The 8,783-nt window shown below is 42.9% G+C and overlaps 1 protein-coding gene across 1 annotated transcript in view; it reads left to right on the top strand.

Moving 5' to 3' along the window:
• The window catches only part of LOC112267651 (vacuolar protein sorting-associated protein 8 homolog), a gene marked incomplete at its 5' end in the record, with an annotated part of 131,924 nt that overhangs the window by 72,920 nt on the left and 50,221 nt on the right, over window positions 1–8,783 (top strand).

The following is an 8,783-nucleotide window of genomic DNA, read 5'->3' as shown; positions in this document are numbered from 1 at the left end:
CCATTCCACATAGTTTGGACTGGAGGAGATATGGGCGTGTTCCAGATCATCGCAGTTTCTCACAACGCCTGTTACTAAACATCTTAGCAACCTGCATAAATATGATTCAGTAATAATGTGAGAGACGCAGTGCAACGAAGACACAACTGTTGTTTTTCATCATAAGATGTGTTATGTTCTATGTTAAAGGGATAGATGTTCTAGTTAAAGGGATAGATGTTCTATGTTAAAGGGATAGATGTTCTATGTTAAAGGGATAGATGTTCTATGTTAAAGGGATAGATGTTCTATGTTAAAGGGATAGATGTTCTCTGTGTTAAAGGGATAGATGTGTTCTAGTGTTAAAAGGGATAGATGTGTTCTGTGTTAAAGGGATAGATGTGTTCTGTGTTAAAGGGATAGATGTGTTCTGTTAAAGGGATAGATGTGTTCTGTGTTAAAGGGATAGATGTGTTCTGTGTTAAAAGGGATAGATGTGTTCTGTGTTAAAGGGATAGATGTGTTCTGTGTTAAAGGGATAGATGTGTTCTGTGTTAAAGGGATAGATGTGTTGTGTTCTGTGTTAAAGGGATAGATGTGTTCTGTGTTAAAGGGATAGATGTGTTATGTTAAAGGGATAGATGTGTTATGTTCTATGTTAAAGGGATAGATGTGTTATGTTCTATGTTAAAGGGATAGATGTGTTATGTTCTGTGTTAAAGGGATAGATGTGTTGTTAAAGTGTTCTGTGTTAAAGGGATAGATGTGTTCTGTGTTAAAGGGATAGATGTGTTCTGTGTTAAAGGGATAGATGTGTTCTGTGTTAAAGGGATAGATGTGTTCTGTGTTAAAGGGATAGATGTGTTCTGTGTTAAAGGGATAGATGTGTTGTGTTCTGTGTTAAAGGGATAGATGTGTTCTGTGTTAAAGGGATAGATGTGTTCTGTGTTAAAGGGATAGATGTGTTATGTTCTGTGTTAAAGGGATAGATGTGTTATGTTCTATGTTAAAGGGATAGATGTGTTGTGTTCTGTGTTAAAGGGATAGATGTGTTCTGTGTTAAAGGGATAGATGTGTTGTGTTAAAGGGATAGATGTGTTCTGTGTTAAAGGGATAGATGTGTTCTGTGTTAAAGGGATAGATGTGTTCTGTGTTAAAGGGATAGATGTGTTATGTTCTGTGTTAAAGGGATAGATGTGTTATGTTCTGTGTTAAAGGGATAGATGTGTTGTGTTCTATGTTAAAGGGATAGATGTGTTATGTTCTATGTTAAAGGGATAGATGTGTTATGTTCTATGTTAAAGGGATAGATGTGTTATGTTCTGTGTTAAAGGGATAGATGTGTTCTGTGTTAAAGGGATAGATGTGTTATGTTAAAGGGATAGATGTGTTGTGTTAAAGGGATAGATGTGTTGTGTTCTGTGTTAAAGGGATAGATGTGTTGTGTTATGTTAAAGGGATAGATGTGTTATGTTCTGTGTTAAAGGGATAGATGTGTTGTGTTCTGTGTTAAAGGGATAGATGTGTTATGTTAAAGGGATAGATGTGTTCTGTTAAAGGGATAGATGTGTTATGTTCTGTGTTAAAGGGATAGATGTGTTCTGTTAAAGGGATAGATGTGTTGTGTTCTATGTTAAAGGGATAGATGTGAAAGGGATGATGTTCTGTGTTAAAGGGATAGATGTGTTCTGTGTTAAAGGGATAGATGTGTTCTGTGTTAAAGGGATAGATGTGTTATGTTCTGTGTTAAAGGGATAGATGTGTTCTGTGTTAAAGGGATAGATGTGTTTAAAGTGTTCTATGTTAAAGGGATAGATGTGTTCTGTGTTAAAGGGATAGATGTGTTGTGTTCTATGTTAAAGGGATAGATGTGTTCTGTTAAAGGGATAGATGTGTTATGTTAAAGGGATAGATGTGTTCTATGTTAAAGGGATAGATGTGTTATGTTCTATGTTAAAGGGATAGATGTGTTATGTTCTATGTTAAAGGGATAGATGTGTTCTGTGTTAAAGGGATAGATGTGTTCTGTGTTAAAGGGATAGATGTGTTCTGTGTTAAAGGGATAGATGTGTTCTGTGTTAAAGGGATAGATGTGTTGTGTCCTATGTTAAAGGGATAGATGTGTTCTGTTAAAGGGATAGATGTGTTGTGTTCTATGTTAAAGGGATAGATGTGTTGTGTTCTATGTTAAAGGGATAGATGTGTTCTGTGTTAAAGGGATAGATGTGTTCTGTGTTAAAGGGATAGATGTGTTATGTTCTGTGTTAAAGGGATAGATGTGTTCTGTGTTAAAGGGATAGATGTGTTGTGTTCTATGTTAAAGGGATAGATGTGCTATGTTAAAGGGATAGATGTGTTGTGTTCTGTGTTAAAGGGATAGATGTGTTATGTTCTGTGTTAAAGGGATAGATGTGTTCTGTTAAAGGGATAGATGTGTTATGTTCTATGTTAAAGGGATAGATGTGTTCTGTTAAAGGGATAGATGTGTTGTGTTCTATGTTAAAGGGATAGATGTGTTCTGTGTTAAAGGGATAGATGTGTTCTGTGTTAAAGGGATAGATGTGTTCTGTTAAAGGGATAGATGTGTTATGTTCTGTGTTAAAGGGATAGATGTGTTCTGTGTTAAAGGGATAGATGTGTTATGTTAAAGGGATAGATGTGTTCTGTTTAAAGGGATAGATGTGTTATGTTCTGTGTTAAAGGGATAGATGTGTTATGTTCTGTGTTAAAGGGATAGATGTGTTATGTTTAAAGATAGATGATAGAAAGGGATAGATGTGTTCTGTGTTAAAGGGATAGATGTGTTGTGTTCTGTGTTAAAGGGATAGATGTGTTATGTTAAAGGGATAGATGTGTTCTATGTTAAAGGGATAGATGTGTTATGTTCTGTGTTAAAGGGATAGATGTGTTCTGTGTTAAATGGATTGATGTTCTGTGTTAAAGGGATAGATGTGTTATGTTAAAGGGATAGATGTGTTATGTTAAAGGGATAGATGTGTTCTATGTTAAAGGGATAGATGTGTTATGTTCTGTGTTAAAGGGATAGATGTGTTATGTTAAAGGGATAGATGTGTTATGTGTTAAAGGGATAGATGTGTTCTGTTAAAGGGATAGATGTGTTGTGTTCTGTGTTAAAGGGATAGATGTGTTCTATGTTAAAGGGATAGATGTGTTATGTTCTGTGTTAAAGGGATAGATGTGTTCTGTGTTAAAGGGATAGATGTGTTGTGTTCTGTGTTAAAGGGATAGATGTGTTATGTTAAAGGGATAGATGTGTTATGTTAAAGGGATAGATGTGTTCTGTGTTAAAGGGATAGATGTGTTATGTTCTGTGTTAAAGGGATAGATGTGTTATGTTAAAGGGATAGATGTGTTCTATGTTAAAGGGATAGATGTGTTATGTTCTGTGTTAAAGGGATAGATGTGTTCTGTGTTAAAGGGATAGATGTGTTCTGTGTTAAAGGGATAGATGTGTTGTGTTCTGTGTTAAAGGGATAGATGTGTTCTGTGTTAAAGGGATAGATGTGTTCTGTGTTAAAGGGATAGATGTGTTCTGTGTTAAAGGGATAGATGTGTTCTGTGTTAAAGGGATAGATGTGTTCTGTGTTAAAGGGATAGATGTGTTCTGTGTTAAAGGGATAGATATGTTCTGTGTTAAAGGGATAGATGTGTTGTGTTCTATGTTAAAGGGATAGATGTGCTATGTTAAAGGGATAGATGTGTTATGTTCTGTGTTAAAGGGATAGATGTGTTCTGTTAAAGGGATAGATGTGTTCTATGTTAAAGGGATAGATGTGTTCTGTGTTAAAGGGATAGATGTGTTATGTTCTGTGTTAAAGGGATAGATGTGTTCTGTGTTAAAGGGATAGATGTGTTGTGTTCTATGTTAAAGGGATAGATGTGCTATGTTAAAGGGATAGATGTGTTGTGTTCTGTGTTAAAGGGATAGATGTGTTATGTTCTGTGTTAAAGGGATGTGATGTGTAGATGTGTGTGTTCTATGTTAAAGGGATAGATGTGTTGTGTTCTGTGTTAAAGGGATAGATGTGTTCTGTGTTAAAGGGATAGATGTGTTATGTTAAAGGGATAGATGTGTTAAAGTAGATGTGTTCTGTGTTAAAGGGATAGATGTGTTCTGTGTTAAAGGGATAGATGTGTTGTGTTCTGTGTTAAAGGGATAGATGTGTTGTGTTCTGTGTTACAGGGATAGATGTGTTCTGTGTTACAGGGATAGATATGTTATGTTCTGTGTTAAGGGACTTCCTTCGTCACCTCTCAGCTACAGGGTTCTACTCTGTGAATGTTCATTGGGCCTCAAGCGAGGAGTTGGCACTTAACACCTGGCTCCAAACAGCTGCTTCCAACAGGAAGAGGATAGATGTGTTTATGTACTTAGTCATTCAATACTCTCAGTATAAAGACTTCCTGTAGTGTGAATAACTGCCTGGAGCCGTGTTCTATTGAAACTGGGCAGTAGGAGAACCTAGAGCTGTGTTGTTCTATTGAAACTGGGCAGTAGGAGTACCTGGAGTGGTGTTGTGTTCTATTGAATCTGGGCAGTAGGAGAACCTGGAGCCGTGTTGTGTTCTGTGTTGAAACTGGGCAGTAGGAGAACCTGGGGAGCCTGGAGCAGGGATGTGTGTCTATTGAACCTGGGCAGTAGGAGAACCTGGAGCCGTGTTCTATTGAAACTGGGCAGTAGGAGAACCTGGAGCCGTGTTGTGTTCTATTGAAACTGGGCAGTAGGAGAACCTGGAGCCGTGTTGTGTTCTAGGAGAACCTGGAGCAGTGTTGTGTTCTATTGAAACTGGGCAGTAGGAGAACCTGGAGCAGTGTTGTGTTCTTTTGAAACTGGGCAGTAGGAGAACCTGGAGCAGTGTTGTGTTCTATTGAAACTGGGCAGTAGGAGAACCTGGAGCAGTGTTGTGTTCTTTTGAAACTGGGCAGTAGGAGAACCTGGAGCCGTGTTCTATTGAAACCTGGGCAGAAGGAGAACCTGGAGCCGTGTTCTATTGAACCTGGGCAGTAGGAGAACCTGGAGCTGTGTTGTTCTATTGAACCTGGGCAGTAGGAGAACCTGGAGCTGTGTTGTTCTGTTGAACCTGGGCAGTAGGAGAACCTGGAGCTGTTTGTTCTATTGAACCTGGGCAGTAGGAGAACCTGGAGCCGTGTTCTATTGAACCTGGGCAGTAGGAGAACCTGGAGCCGTGTTCTATTGAACCTGGGCAGTAGGAGAACCTGGCTGCCGTGTTCTATTGAAACTGGGCAGAAGGAGAACCTGGAGCCGTGTGTTCTATTGAAACTGGGCAGTAGGAGAACCTAGAGCTGTGTTGTTCTATTGAAACTGGGCAGTAGGAGTACCTGGAGTGGTGTTGTGTTCTATTGAATCTGGGCAGTAGGAGAACCTGGAGCTGTGTTCTATTGAAACTGGGCAGTAGGAGAACCTGGAGCAGTGTTCTGTTCTATTGAACCTGGGCAGTAGGAGAACCTGGAGCAGTGTTGTGTTCTATTGAAACTGGGCAGTAGGAGAACCTGGAGCAGTGTTGTGTTCTATTGAAACTGGGCAGTAGGAGAACCTGGAGCAGTGTTGTGTTCTATTGAAACTGGGCAGTAGGAGAACCTGGAGCAGTGTTGTGTTCTATTGAAACTGGGCAGTAGGAGAACCTGGAGCAGTGTTGTGTTCTATTGAAACTGGGCAGTAGGAGAACCTGGAGCAGTGTTGTGTTCTTTTGAAACTGGGCAGTAGGAGAACCTGGAGCAGTGTTGTGTTCTATTGAAACTGGGCAGTAGGAGAACCTGGAGCAGTGTTGTGTTCTTTGAAACTGGGCAGTAGGAGAACCTGGAGCAGTGTTGTGTTCTATTGAAACTGGGCAGTAGGAGAACCTGGAGCCGTGTTGTGTTCTATTGAAACTGGGCAGTAGGAGAACCTGGAGCAGTGTTGTGTTCTTTTGAAACTGGGCAGTAGGAGAACCTGGAGCCGTGTTCTATTGAACCTGGGCAGAAGGAGAACCTGGAGCCGTGTTCTATTGAACCTGGGCAGTAGGAGAACCTGGAGCTGTGTTGTTCTATTGAACCTGGGCAGTAGGAGAACCTGGAGCTGTGTTGTTCTATTGAACCTGGGCAGTAGGAGAACCTGGAGCTGTGTTGTGTCTATTGAACCTGGGCAGTAGGAGAACCTGGAGCCGTGTTCTATTGAACCTGGGCAGTAGGAGAACCTGGAGCCGTGTTCTATTGAACCTGGGCAGAAGGAGAACCTGGAGCCGTGTTCTATTGAAACTGGGCAGAAGGAGAACCTGGAGCCGTGTTCTATTGAAACTGGGCAGTAGGAGAACCTAGAGCTGTGTTGTTCTATTGAAACTGGGCAGTAGGAGTACCTGGAGTGGTGTTGTGTTCTATTGAATCTGGGCAGTAGGAGAACCTGGAGCTGTGTTCTATTGAAACTGGGCAGTAGGAGAACCTGGAGCCGTGTTCTATTGAACCTGGGCAGTAGGAGAACCTGGAGCAGTGTTGTGTTCTGAAACTGGGCAGTAGGAGAACCTGGAGCAGTGTTGTGTTCTATTGAAACTGGGCAGTAGGAGAACCTGGAGCAGTGTTGTGTTCTATTGAAACTGGGCAGTAGGAGAACCTGGAGCAGTGTTGTGTTCTATTGAAACTGGGCAGTAGGAGAACCTGGAGCAGTGTTGTGTTCTATTGAAACTGGGCAGTAGGAGAACCTGGAGCAGTGTTGTGTTCTATTGAAACTGGGCAGTAGGAGAACCTGGAGCCGTGTTGTGTTCTATTGAAACTGGGCAGTAGGAGAACCTGGAGCAGTGTTGTGTTCTATTGAAACTGGGCAGTAGGAGAACCTGGAGCAGTGTTGTGTTCTTTTGAAACTGGGCAGTAGGAGAACCTGGAGCAGTGTTGTGTTCTATTGAAACTGGGCAGTAGGAGAACCTGGAGCAGTGTTGTGTTCTTTTGAAACTGGGCAGTAGGAGAACCTGGAGCCGTGTTCTATTGAACCTGGTGTTCAGAAACTGGGCAGAAGAACCTGGAGCCGTGTTCTATTGAACCTGGGCAGTAGGAGAACCTGGAGCCGTGTTGTGTTCTATTGAACCTGGGCAGTAGGAGAACCTGGAGCTGTGTTGTTCTATTGAACCTGGGCAGTAGGAGAACCTGGAGCTGTGTTGTTCTATTGAACCTGGGCAGTAGGAGAACCTGGAGCCGTGTTGTGTTCTATTGAACCTGGGCAGTAGGAGAACCTGGAGCCGTGTTCTATTGAACCTGGGCAGAAGGAGAACCTGGAGCCGTGTTCTATTGAACCTGGGCAGGGAGAACCTGGAGCCGTGTTCTATTGAAACTGGGCAGTAGGAGAACCTGGAGCTGTGTTGTTCTATTGAAACTGGGCAGTAGGAGAACCTGGAGCCGTGTTGTGTTCTATTGAATCTGGGCAGTAGGAGAACCTGGAGCTGTGTTCTATTGAAACTGGGCAGTAGGAGAACCTGGAGCCGTGTTCTATTGAACCTGGGCAGTAGGAGAACCTGGAGCAGTGTTGTTCTATTGAAACTGGGCAGTAGGAGAACCTGGAGCAGTGTTGTGTTCTATTGAAACTGGGCAGTAGGAGAACCTGGAGCAGTGTTGTGTTCTATTGAAACTGGGCAGTAGGAGAACCTGGAGCCGTGTTGTGTTCTATTGAAACTGGGCAGTAGGAGAACCTGGAGCCGTGTTCTATTGAAACTGGGCAGTAGGAGAACCTGGAGCAGTGTGTGTTCTATTGAAACTGGGCAGTAGGAGAACCTGGAGCCGTGTTGTGTTCTATTGAAACTGGGCAGGAGAACCTAGGAGAACCTGGAGCAGTGTTGTGTTCTATTGAAACTGGGCAGTAGGAGAACCTGGAGCCGTGTTGTGTTCTATTGAAACTGGGCAGTAGGAGAACCTGGAGCAGTGTTGTGTTCTATTGAAACTGGGCAGTAGGAGAACCTGGAGCAGTGTTGTGTTCTTTTGAAACTGGGCAGTAGGAGAACCTGGAGCCGTGTTCTATTGAACCTGGGCAGTAGGAGAACCTGGAGCCGTGTTCTATTGAACCTGGGCAGTAGGAGAACCTGGAGCTGTGTTGTTCTATTGAACCTGGGCAGTAGGAGAACCTGGAGCTGTGTTGTTCTATTGAACCTGGGCAGTAGGAGAACCTGGAGCCGTGTTCTATTGAACCTGGGCAGTAGGAGAACCTGGAGCCGTGTTCTATTGAACCTGGGCAGTAGGAGAACCTGGAGCCGTGTTCTATTGAACCTGGGCAGTAGGAGAACCTGGAGCCGTGTTCTATTGAACCTGGGCAGAAGGAGAACCTGGAGCCGTGTTCTATTGAAACTGGGCAGTAGGAGAACCTAGAGCTGTGTTGTTCTATTGAAACTGGGCAGTAGGAGTACCTGGAGTGGTGTTGTGTTCTATTGAATCTGGGCAGTAGGAGAACCTGGAGCTGTGTTCTATTGAAACTGGGCAGTAGGAGAACCTGGAGCCGTGTTCTATTGAAACTGGGCAGTAGGAGAACCTGGAGCAGTGTTGTGTTCTATTGAAACTGGGCAGTAGGAGAACCTGGAGCAGTGTTGTGTTCTATTGAAACTGGGCAGTAGGAGAACCTGGAGCAGTGTTGTGTTCTATTGAAACTGGGCAGTAGGAGAACCTGGAGCAGTGTTGTGTTCTATTGAAACTGGGCAGTAGGAGAACCTGGAGCAGTGTTGTGTTCTATTGAAACTGGGCAGTAGGAGAACCTGGAGCAGTGTTGTGTTCTTTTGAAACTGGGCAGTAGGAGAACCTGGAGCAGTGTTGTGTTC

Source organism: Oncorhynchus tshawytscha, unplaced genomic scaffold, assembly GCF_018296145.1.
Source record: "Oncorhynchus tshawytscha isolate Ot180627B unplaced genomic scaffold, Otsh_v2.0 Un_scaffold_3377_pilon_pilon, whole genome shotgun sequence".
Lineage (NCBI taxonomy): Eukaryota > Metazoa > Chordata > Actinopteri > Salmoniformes > Salmonidae > Oncorhynchus > Oncorhynchus tshawytscha.
The sequence above is the reverse complement of the archived record's forward strand: the minus strand, read 5'-3'. Positions and strand labels throughout refer to the sequence as shown.